General features: G+C 40.4%; 1 protein-coding gene across 1 annotated transcript in view; it reads left to right on the forward strand.

Annotated features, from left to right (window-relative positions):
* The window catches only part of LOC121378394 (serine hydroxymethyltransferase, cytosolic-like), a 40,611-nt gene that overhangs the window by 861 nt on the left and 26,640 nt on the right, over positions 1-13,110 (forward strand). The window lies entirely within an intron of this gene.

Raw genomic sequence — 13,110 nt, forward strand, 5'->3', positions numbered from 1 at the left:
AAGGTTGTCAAACACGGATTTTACACATTAGAACATTCGTTTAATAGTGTGTGAATCCACCCCTGGCGCGAATACACTCGACACATCGTTGCCTCATGCGTTGCCTCATGCTGTTGATCGGACGTCTGAAGAACTCTTGGGGAATGGCCTGTCACTCTGCCATAAGAAGTTTACCCAGATCATGAATGTTGGCCGGAGAGGCATGGTTATTCCGAACTCTCCTGCCTAATTCGTCCCAGGCGGTCTCTATTGGGGCCAAGTCAGGCGAATATGCTGGCCAATCCATCCTGGCGATAACTTGTTGTCTGAGAAAGTCCGTTACCACCCTGGCGCGGTGGGGTCTGGCATTGTCATCCTGCAGAACTGCCCTGCCGCCAATCTGCTGAAGGCCTGGGAGAACTAACGGCCGGATAATCTCATTCAGATAGCGGATTCCATTCAGATTGCCATCCACCACATAGAGGGGGGTCCTGTGGTGGATAGAGATGCCGCCCCACACCATGACGCTGCCACCACTGAACCGGTGACGTTGTCTAACGTTAACGTCAGCAAAGCGCTCCACAGGACGTCTGTAGACACGAACCCGACCGTCGTTGAACTGGAGACTAAACCTGGACTCATCAGTGAACATCACTCGACCCCACTGAACACGTTGCCACCGCAGATGAAGCGTGCACCAAAGACGACTGGCCGTTCTGTGACGTGGTAGGAGTGGTGGTCGAACAGCCTGGCGACGGCAAGCGTAGATTATTGGCTCTCAGACGATTGCGTATGGTTTGATCAGACACTCGAGTTCCAGTCGCAGTCCGCAGATTGTCACGTAATCGGCGTGCAGTGGTTGTGCGTTGACGTAGAGCCATATTGGTGATGTAGCGGTCCTCTCTATTTGTAGTGCTTCGGGGTCTTCCCGAACATGGACGATTTCGAACAGAATTCGTTGCTTGGTACCGTTGCCACAGTCGGCCAACGACACTCTGACTGACACCAAGTCTCGGAGCAACATTTCTTTGCGTATTGCCATCCTGAAGCCAAGCAATAGCCCTTCCTCGATCTTCAATAGTCAGTTGACGTCGTACCATTGTCGAATTTGGAGTGTGCACCGTACACGAACGCAAGCTCCAATTATACGGAAATTCAGCATTGGGAACATGGAATACACATGCAAAGCGTGCAAATGAAGCGCTTTGTGAAAAAGCAAGTTATGGGCACTTAGCAGACCTTTCGCTTTCGCCCTAATTTACGTGCAAATGTAAGCATGTTTTCGCCATTAGAACTAGTCGACAGTGTCAATGACAATGGATTTTAATTCATTTATGGGTTGCTTAGACCCACTTTCGTCAAAATGGAACAATACCATGCATGACATTATGGTCTAGCTAATATAATTGACATTCAGAAAATAATGTAGAAAATATCGTCTGACCCTTAAATTCTTTTGAGTAGTATACATAGGCAGTGTTCAATTTTAAGGATTTTGGTCGCTTGCCCGGAGAGCAAGTATGGGTTCACATTGAGGTTGAGGTTGCCCTGATTTCATCCATGTTTTGAAACTAGAGTTATATTTATATTCCAATAAAACAACCAACAGGTTTGGAATTAATATGTTGTCAATGTAATATGTACTGTCCGACAATAAAATACATTACTTTTTAATAATGTTTTTAAATGTTTGTAGTTATACACATGTACACATAGGGCCTTTAGAATTGCTTACGATTTTTGTGATTTTGCGACACATCAGCTATTTTCCAATCGAATGCACTGGAACGTTTACTATTCGGAATACTTAAGCCGATTACGATTTTCCCCGATGTCTCACAGAATCAGCCGAGGAGTTCTGAGTGGCAAACAAACCCACGTGATTTCGACTGATTGACTGACGCTTTAGTTCAGATAACGACAGTTTAAAAGCGATTGTGGGCAAGGAAACTGCACATTATTATGGGACACAACTTACCTTTTGGTGTAAAAAAAAGAAGAAAAAAAGTCAGTCGTCCGACGGGTAACTAGTATCATAGAATTAAGTTGCCAGACTGAATATTAGGTCGTCACAGATGACCAGACAACCGTAAAAATTGAGCACTGCATAGGGCACTAACCAAAGCTGTGAAGGCTAGTATCTTTCGCAAACTTTTATCAAACATCAGACCACCATTAGGATGGGGTTTTTTAATTTTTTTTTATCATAACCCACTTTTATCTATTCTGGTACTGTTAGTGTTACAACCACTATAAAGTAAAGTTTGTTTTATTTAATGACACCACTAGAGCACATTGATTTTTTATTTTATCATTGGCTATTGGACGTCAAACATAATTATGGTCATTCTGATACTATTTTTAGAGGAAACCTGTCGCCACATAGGCTACTCTTTTATGACAGGCAGCAAGGGATCTTTTATTTGCGCTTCCCACAGGCAGGATAGCACAAACCATGGCCTTTGTTAAACCAGTTATGGATCACTGGTCGGTGCAAGTGGTTTACACCTACCCATTGAGCCTTGCGGAGCACTCACTCAGGGTTTGGAGTCTGTATCTGGATTAAAAATCCCATGCCTCGACTGGGATCTGAACCCCCAAAAACTCCATGCCATTGAAAAAAAACCTGAATATAAAATGTGGAGAATTAAAAACAATTGCAGGGGTTGGTGTTACACGTTGTAAGTAATGTGCATTCATTAGAAGTCGTGTGTTCATTTGGCAAATTATCCTGTGAACACAACTTGTGAACTGGGGTAGGATTTTCTGAATCGGTCTTTTCAACTTGTGAAAAAAATGGTGGATCAAATAGAATAGTTGATATTCATTTGTATTTCACTGTAAGTTTTATCCAACAGTCCATGCTATGAAAATATTCTCCAGAGTTCCTTCCCTTGAAAAAAAGGTGCTACAAAATGATGTTATATGTTTGTAAACAGAACATCAAATGCAAATAATAAATAATGCTGTACATCCTGTTTCTATACCATTTCTTCCGTATCATATGCAGCAGAATTTTATGGAATTGATCCATAATTAAGCCAGCCTGCCTAAATATCGCTCCATCATTTATATTGCTCACAAGAACGCTCTCCACTTGGTGAAGTCTTATTCACGAATTTGAACTTGTGAATTCACGAGCACCAAATGAACGCAGCATAATATGTAGTACCACCTATAGTTTAAAAGTAAAATAGCTGTAGTAACCAGACATTGTTTTTTCACTGTTAACTAAGGTCTGTTTTTTCACTGTTAACTAAGGTCTGTGACTTCAAATGAAATAACTTGTGTTAACACTACACTCATTCTCCACTAAGTGTATAGCCACCCTGATTAGAGAATTGTGAAAATTAGTAGTTTTAGATCAAGGTTATTTGGAAGTGTTTTTCAATTATCCATCTTTTACAGTGCATGTATATGAAACTAAAATGGCTTAACTTTGTTGTGTGTGATTTATAAAAGATGACATGAGATTTTGTTTGTAACCGATCTATATGTTACAATGCCACAACAGAGACAAATTAATTTAATATATTAAAGGCAAAGCAGAGTGAGGTAAAACTGCAGTAAATGTATCTACTAAATGTACATTTTTAAAGTAATATTTAACTCTGGATTACATTCCACACACTCACTTTTTTCAACATTTGTGATTATTTTTCTGAGGTGCATTATTTTCACAATCTATTGATAAATTATAACCTTCAAAATATGTTTGTATTTCGTATTATTCTTGATAAAATCGTTGAAATTATAAATGAAATGTGAAGGTATATTTAACAAATTACAAAGTCAGTGTTGAATTTTTACAAAAGGGTTTGTTATAATGTATCTGTCAAGTAATTCGGGTATTAAATTTTTTATTTTATTTTTAAATTAACAAATAATGTTTAATAACAAAAAGAAACAAATTAACTTGAAACAGGTGTGTTACATATTGGTGAAAGTATTGTCTGTTAAAACTGTTCATAATCGTTGGGTTTTTTTTTCCGTTGGTGATATAAAAAAGAACAAATGGTACGTACGTATCTGTTACAGAACATACATATTGTATATATCACTGACACAGTAACAGGCAAACTTAAAGTAAACATTCCATAAAGTTCTGTGATATTCCTTTCTAACTAATGATACAAATAACTAGCAGTATTGTATCTGTCTGCTAATACTTCAAACCAAGTTTGTTGAGAACCAACTGTAGGTAGCTATTGCTCATGTTGAATCTCTTTGAGCGACCAACAGCTAGTGGTTCTTCAAATTCCGTGATCACATCTTGGAATGACCCACATTTTGTAAGATTACTCTGGCCACTTTTGATGTGTTCATCCTTTGTTTTCGTGATTTGTCATAAAAGAAACTAAAACCTTTTGATCACTGTGGTCCACCTCAAGCACCTGGCCAATATACCAGTGGGACTCTTGCATGGCTCCAACAAATTCCCCTATGGTTGGAATGAGGTATGTTGTGTAGATCTGTATGTGAAGCTTCAGCTACAGGTTCTTCTGTCACCTGCATCTCAGCGGCATCTCAAGTCTGTCTATACCGTGCTTCACCCAGCCATCGCAGAGAGCACTACCATCCAGGCAGCTATTACAGTAATTAGCAAGATGCCTCTCAAACATCAATCTGTCCTTAACCATATGTCTGACGCCATATAGCTGTAACTAAAATGTGTTGAGTGCGTCGTTAAATAAAACATTTCTTTCTCAAACATGAATCTCTCCTGCTACCCTGGTGTACACAGTATGGACCTTCATTGTGCCCGGAATGGGGGCGGGACGTAGTCCAGTGGTTAAGCGCTCGCTTGATGCTCGGTCGATTTGGGATTGATCCCCGTCGGTGGGCCCACTGGGCTATTTCTCGTACGTAGCTCGGTGGTAAAGCGCATGCTTGATGCTCGGTTGATTTGGGATTGATCCCCGTCGGTGGGCCCACTGGGCTATTTCTCAGACGTAGCTCGGTGGTAAAGCGCATGCTTGATGCTCGGTTGATTTGGGATTGATCCCCGTCGGCGGGCCCACTGGGCTATTTCTCAGACGTAGCTCGGTGGTAAAGCGCATGCTTGATGCTCGGTTGATTTGGGATTGATCCCCGTCGGCGGGCCCACTGGGCTATTTCTCAGACGTAGCTCGGTGGTAAAGCGCATGCTTGATGCTCGGTTGATTTGGGATTGATCCCCGTCGGCGGGCCCACTGGGCTATTTCTCAGACGTAGCTCGGTGGTAAAGCGCATGCTTGATGCTCGGTTGATTTGGGATTGATCCCCGTCGGTGGGCCCACTGGGCTATTTCTCAGACGTAGCTCGGTGGTAAAGCGCATGCTTGATGCTCGGTTGATTTGGGATTGATCCCCGTCGGTGGGCCCACTGGGCTATTTCTCGTACGTAGCTCGGTGGTAAAGCGCATGCTTGATGCTCGGTTGATTTGGGATTGATCCCCGTCGGTGGGCCCACTGGGCTATTTCTCAGACGTAGCTCAGTGGTAAAGCGCATGCTTGATGCTCGGTTGATTTGGGATTGATCCCCGTCGGTGGGCCCACTGGGCTATTTCTCGTACGTAGCTCGGTGGTAAAGCGCATGCTTGATGCTCGGTTGATTTGGGATTGATCCCCGTCGGTGGGCCCACTGGGCTATTTCTCAGACGTAGCTCGGTGGTAAAGCGCATGCTTGATGCTCGGTTGATTTGGGATTGATCCCCGTCGGTGGGCCCACTGGGCTATTTCTCAGACGTAGCTCGGTGGTAAAGCGCATGCTTGATGCTCGGTTGATTTGGGATTGATCCCCGTCGGTGGGCCCACTGGGCTATTTCTCAGACGTAGCTCGGTGGTAAAGCGCATGCTTGATGCTCGGTTGATTTGGGATTGATCCCCGTCGGTGGGCCCACTGGGCTATTTCTCGTACGTAGCTCGGTGGTAAAGCGCATGCTTGATGCTCGGTTGATTTGGGATTGATCCCCGTCGGTGGGCCCACTGGGCTATTTCTCAGACGTAGCTCGGTGGTAAAGCGCATGCTTGATGCTCGGTTGATTTGGGATTGATCCCCGTCGGTGGGCCCACTGGGCTATTTCTCAGACGTAGCTCGGTGGTAAAGCGCATGCTTGATGCTCGGTTGATTTGGGATTGATCCCCGTCGGTGGGCCCACTGGGCTATTTCTCAGACGTAGCTCGGTGGTAAAGCGCATGCTTGATGCTCGGTTGATTTGGGATTGATCCCCGTCGGTGGGCCCACTGGGCTATTTCTCAGACGTAGCTCGGTGGTAAAGCGCATGCTTGATGCTCGGTTGATTTGGGATTGATCCCCGTCGGTGGGCCCACTGGGCTATTTCTCAGACGTAGCTCGGTGGTAAAGCGCATGCTTGATGCTCGGTTGATTTGGGATTGATCCCCGTCGGTGGGCCCACTGGGCTATTTCTCGTACGTAGCTCGGTGGTAAAGCGCATGCTTGATGCTCGGTTGATTTGGGATTGATCCCCGTCGGTGGGCCCACTGGGCTATTTCTCGTACGTAGCTCGGTGGTAAAGCGTATGCTTGATGCTCGGTTGATTTGGGATTGATCCCCGTCGGTGGGCCCACTGGGCTATTTCTCAGACGTAGCTCGGTGGTAAAGCGCATGCTTGATGCTCGGTTGATTTGGGATTGATCCCCGTCGGTGGGCCCACTGGGCTATTTCTCAGACGTAGCTCGGTGGTAAAGCGCATGCTTGATGCTCGGTTGATTTGGGATTGATCCCCGTCGGCGGGCCCACTGGGCTATTTCTCGTACGTAGCTCGGTGGTAAAGCGCATGCTTGATGCTCGGTTGATTTGGGATTGATCCCCGTCGGCGGGCCCACTGGGCTATTTCTCAGACGTAGCTCGGTGGTTAAGCGCTCGCTTGATGCTCGGTTGATTTGGGATTGATCCCCGTCGGTGGGCCCACTGGGCTATTTCTCGTACATAGCTCGGTGGTAAAGCGCATGCTTGATGCTCGGTTGATTTGGGATTGATCCCCGTCGGTGGGCCCATTGGGCTATTTCTCGTTCCAGCCAGTGCACCACGACTAATATATCGAAGGCCGTGGTATGTACTACTCTGTCTGTGGGATGATGGATATAAAAGATCCCTTGCTGCTAATCGGAAAGAGTAGCCCATGAAGTGGTGACGGCGGGGTTTCCTCTCTCAATATCTGTGTGGTCCTTAACCATATGTTTGACGCCATATAACTAAATAAAATGTGTTGAGTGTGTCTTTAAATAAAACATTTCTTTTTATAACAGGGCCAGGTCGCCAAATGTGACCAAAGTCCTGTTTGAGAGACGTAAATATTAAAAATTAATAGTGTTTATTTGGGTGATGTTCTTTCTATAATATATGAGCCACTATTAATAATTGTATGACATATTTATTCCACATTAAAATCTTGCTCATGGTTCGCAAAACTGAACGTATTGGTTAATCATAATTTACCAACATTTGTTTATATTCTAAACATTGATGTAATTTGTTGTAGATCGAATGCATTTAGGTGTATTTTTTACAAAACAGACATTCTGATCCACTTCATAACCATTCGGAACATCTCGGCCGAATACGCGATCAAATCTGAACATTCCTGAATGCCATCTTAGTTTTTGTCATCTGCTTCATGGTGTTCAGATTTCTGTTTTTTCAAATCTCATTTTAGTTGGGCTTTTTAATTGGCCAGTTAATTTGGTGCCTATTGAATTGGCTAATTAAATTAATTGTTACCATTTTCTGAGTAAAATCACCTCTGTCAATCCTTTGCAGGGTGGAATTTTCTTAAAGACACAGCAAGAAGCAAAGGAAAAAAAATCAAGCATGCCAAGGAAGTTTACTTTGTTTTTTGGTTCTGTCTAGTGCAAATGAACTTTATATTAAACACTGAACACATGAACAACAATTATGTAGCCAGTTAGTTGTACATTATTGTTTTTGTATTATACGTGAGCTATCCCTGGGAGGCAAGTCACGCCATGCAATTTTGCATTGATGATGTAAACAAAAAATTATTAAGTTCAGACATTTTGTATTAAATTAATTGTAAAAAATAAGTAAATTATTTACTAAAATCACGTGTTTTCTTTAATTTTTCATTTCAGTATCATGTATGTTGGTATCTTTGCTATCTAGAAGTCGTTCTTCAAATCAATATTATTTTACTGAAAGCACATTTCCTATGCTTACATAAATATTTCGCTTAAAACATAGTTTGGGCCACTGAAAATTAAATTTTAGTGGCCCAGATATTTGTTTTTAGGCCACCATATTTTTTGGCGAGTTTCGAACCCTGCTATAATATGTCAGAATTACCAAATGTTTGACATCCAATAGCCGATGATTAATAAATCAGTGTGCTTTAGTGGTGTCATTAAGCAAAGCAAATGTTTTTGTACCCGGAATAGCCTTAGGTGTGGATTTGTGCTGTTATATTGCTACCGAGAGTAGAAATGTCACGTAATAGACTTCATTCTTGTGAGGAATAGCCTTAGGTGTGGATTTGTGCTGTTATATTGCTACCGAGAGTAGAAATGTCACGTAATAGACTTCATTCTTGTAAGGGGCGGGACGTAGTCCAGTGGTACAGTGTTCGCTCGATGCGCGGTCGGTGTAGGATTGATCCCCGTCAATGGGCCCATTGGGCTATTTTTCGCTCCAGCCAGTGCACCATGACTGGTATATCAAAGGCTGTGGTATGTACTACCCTGTCTGTGGGATGGTGCATATAAAAGATCCCTTGCTACTAATTGGAAAGAGTAGCCCATGAAGTGGCGACAGCAGGTTTCCTCTCTCATTATCTGTTTGGTCCTTAACCATATGTCTAACACCTTGTAACCATAAATAAAACGTCATTCATTCTAGTGAGCCAAGACATACAGATCATAAGCATCCTGAATGGTAGCCTTTCTTTGCTTGATGGCTTCAGCAGCCATGCGTGTTGTGGTGCCACCAATGCCGTCGCGGGGACCCTTTCCATGACCACTTTTGAAGTAGTTCCATTTTGCTTCTACGTTGAACAGATCACCATGGTGTGAAATGATGATGACCATGAAATGGTTTCTATTCTACGAGGATGGTCTGTCAGTCCAGTAATGTATCATGGTCATGCCTGGGGAATATTCCTTTACAACAGGGACAAGCTTTCTCAGGATATTGTGAAAACTGCTGTATAGAATTATGATTCACATCAGAGATGAAGGCAAGATTTCTGTGTTCTAACTATCCATTGTCACTTCTTTGGTATGCAACAACAGGGTGAATGGTAGCATTCCGGGCGAGACGTAGCTCAGTGGTAAAGCACTCGCTTGACGTGCTGTCTGTTTGGGATCAATCCCAGTCAGTGAGCCCATATTAGGCTATTTCTCGCTCCAGCCAGTGCACCATGACTGGTACATCAAAGGCCGTGGTATGTGCTATCCTGTCTATGGGATGGTGCATATAAAAGATCCCTTGCTGCTAATCGAAAAGAGTAGCCCATGAAGTAGCTACAGCGGGTTTCCTCTCAATATCTGTGTGGTCCTTAACCATATGTCCGACGTCATATAACCGTAAATAAAAATGTGTTGAGTGCATTGTTAAATAAAACTTTTCCTTCCTTCCTTGTAGCATTCCAGTAAGCTGATTGGATTTCGGCCATGGTATAGACACGTAACATTTTCTGCAAAAATCCATTTGAGCTATGACTTGCCCTGGAGGAAAATTCTCTTTTAGTTAATTTTGAAAGTCATTCCTTAACTGGATTTTCTTTCAATAATCTGTTCGAAGAAATTAATTGTGGTCAGGTGAAGCAAATTGTTTAATTTTTTACAAATTGTTTTGGATAATGGTCGTCCTGTTCCGAACGCTGAATATCCGGATTAACGAACACATTTATATATGTAGAGATTTCGTTTTGTATCTTGAGTGTCCGTAAGGTGGGGTTTCCAGACTGCTGGAGTCTGGAGTATCGAGGTCTTGCTGTATATATATCAAAGGCCATGGTATGTACTATCCTGTCTTTGGGATGGTGTATATAAAAGATCCCTTGCTTCTAATGAAAAAATGTAGTAGGTTTCCTCTCTAAGACTATATGTCAAAATAAACAAATGTTTGACATCCAATAGCCGATGGTAAATAAATCAATGTGATCCAGTGGTGTCATTGAACAAAACAAACTTAACTAACTTTCAGTTCATGTAATGTATGGCCTTGACCTGAGCGTGCAGTCTAGCCACATGTTCAAGAAACGAGGAATATTTGTGTATCATCATGGAAATGAAATCAGAGCTGCGTTTGGAAACCTTCAATATTCACATAGTTTTTTTTCACTTCAACTTGAACTCTGTGCCATTCTTTATACTCAACATCTGTTTCTGGAATCTGAGATAGCTTTAAAGGGACATTCCTGAGTTTGCTGCAGTTTTTAAGATGTTATCGACTAACAGATACTTTTTAACGATTGTAATTACATATCAAATATATTTTTCTGCACAAAATATTAGTGGCTGTATATTAAATGTGTTTCTGATCGTTTGTATTTGTACTAGGTTAAATTTCATTGATTTCCTAAAACCGCCATATAACCGTAAATAAAATGTGTTGAGTGCGTCGTTAAATAAAACATTTCTTTCTTTCTTACAAATATTGAGGTGACCAGAAACACATTGAATATACAGACACTGATATTCTCAACAAGAAAATATATTTAATATTTAAGTTTAATTGTAGAAATATTTTATTAGTCGGAAACATTTTACAATGCAGCAAACTCAGGAATGTCCCTTTAATAGTTAGAGCTGTAATGGTGACACACACTTATGAATGTGATGAAATCTGCACACCTAATGATGTGAAGGACTTCAATTTCATGGCCATACTTTGATGCTTTGTGCATAAACATGTATTTCTTGATAGGAGAGATGTAACATTTATGTTACAAGGTTGCAGCTTGCAAGATGCTGAAAAGAAGGGTTTTTTTTTATATTTGGATTTTCTGTTTTTGATCACCATCAACTTTTACACAATCCTTCTTTCCTGGTATACATCTACTGATGTCATGTTGATGATAAGACATCACTGTGCTCTTGACAATAGCTTTCAGATGATCTTCTTACCAGTTTGTCAGCCTTGGACTTTGAAGATTTCAGCTGACGTTTACTCACAACAGCTTGTCTGTTAGCACATTTGTATTTCTTTAATACTTTGCCCAGGGTTAATTAGCTCTGGGTGAACAGAAAATTTCTCCAAATCATGTTTTGTGTTTAAACTTCAGTAATTAAAAAAAAAAAAAGATGATGATTATTTTCCAATAAATTAACAGTTATTAGTATATTACATTAAATTTATTCACTAAATGAAAATAAAATTTGCCAGTTGTTTTTAAAATTTGCAATTGGCGAACTTGACATGCCAGAGCTTGCCGCCAATGATAGACGTAATAAAAATATTCTGTTTTTGTTCAGGATTTTTCTCTTTTGCTTCCTTGATCTCACTAAGAAAGGCAATTGCTTACTTCCCTGATAACATATTTTGGTAGAACTCTTGGACTAACGCCGCTCAGTTGAAGCTCCATGACTGTTTTAGATTGTGGTGTATGAAGCAACCTGATCCCTTGGTATAGCATGGACATTCAGTTTACTATGAAGACGCTGATATCACTTTCGCCAACATTTTGAAGAAGATAAATGTATTTTCACTTGCCTATTTAGAGTTTCTATTCAAATCGACACGGACCCTGTTCGGAAAATGGTTCATTGTTAGTCTTGTCTATTGTACTGACCCTCTATATGTATATTATATAAATTGATATTGTACTGACCCTGTACATGCATATTATATAAACTGATATTGTACTGACCCTCTACATGCATATTATATAAACTGATATTGTACTGACCCTCTACATGCATATTATATAAACTGATATTGTACTGACCCTCTACATGCATATTATATAAACTGATATTGTACTGACCCTCTACATGCATAAATTATTGTACTGACCCTCTAACTGATATAAACTGATATTGTACTGACCCTCTACATGCATATATTATATAAACTGATATTGTACTGACCCTCTATTATATAAATTGATATGTGCATATTATATAAACTGATATTGTACTTGCATATATTATATAAACTGATATTGTACTGACCCTCTACATGCATATATATATATATTGTACTGAACTGATATTGTACTGACCCTCTATATGTACTGACCCTCTACATATATAAACTGATATTGTACTGACCCTCTACATGCATATTATATAAACTGATATTGTACTGACCCTCTACATGCATATTATAAACTAATATTGTACTGACCCTCTACATGCATATATTATATAAACTGATATTGTACTGACCCTCTACATGCATATATTATATAAACTGATATTGTACTGACCCTCTACATGCATATTATATAAACTGATATTGTACTGACCATCTACATGTATATATATAAACTGACATTGTACTGACCCTCTACATGCATATTATATACCTATATTGTACTGACCCCATGCATATTATATCTATATGTATATTATATAAATGACATTGTACTGACCCTCTGATATTGTACTGACCCTCTACATGCATATTATAAACTGATATTGTACTGACCCTCTACATGCATATTATATAAACTGATATTGTACTGATATTGTGACCCTCTACATGCATATTATATAAACTGATATTGTACTGACCCTCTACATGCATATAAACTACTGACCCTCTATGCATATATTATATAAACTGATATTGTACTGACCCTCTACATGCATATTATATAAATTGATATTGTACTGACCCTCTGATATTGTACTGACCCTCTATATGTATATTATATAAATTGATATTGTACTGACCCTCTACATGCATATAAACTGATATTGTACTGACCCTCTACATGCATATTATATAAACTGATATTGTACTGACCCTCTACATGCATATTATATAAACTGATATTGTACTGACCCTCTACATGCATATATTATATAAACTGATATTGTACTGACCATCTACATGCATATAAACTGATATTGTACTGACCCTCTACATTATATAAACTGATATTGTACTGACCCTCTACATGCATATTATATAAACTGATATTGTACTGACCCTCTACATGCATAT

Source organism: Gigantopelta aegis, chromosome 8 (genome assembly GCF_016097555.1).
Source record: "Gigantopelta aegis isolate Gae_Host chromosome 8, Gae_host_genome, whole genome shotgun sequence".
Classification (NCBI taxonomy): Eukaryota; Metazoa; Mollusca; class Gastropoda; order Neomphalida; family Peltospiridae; genus Gigantopelta; species Gigantopelta aegis.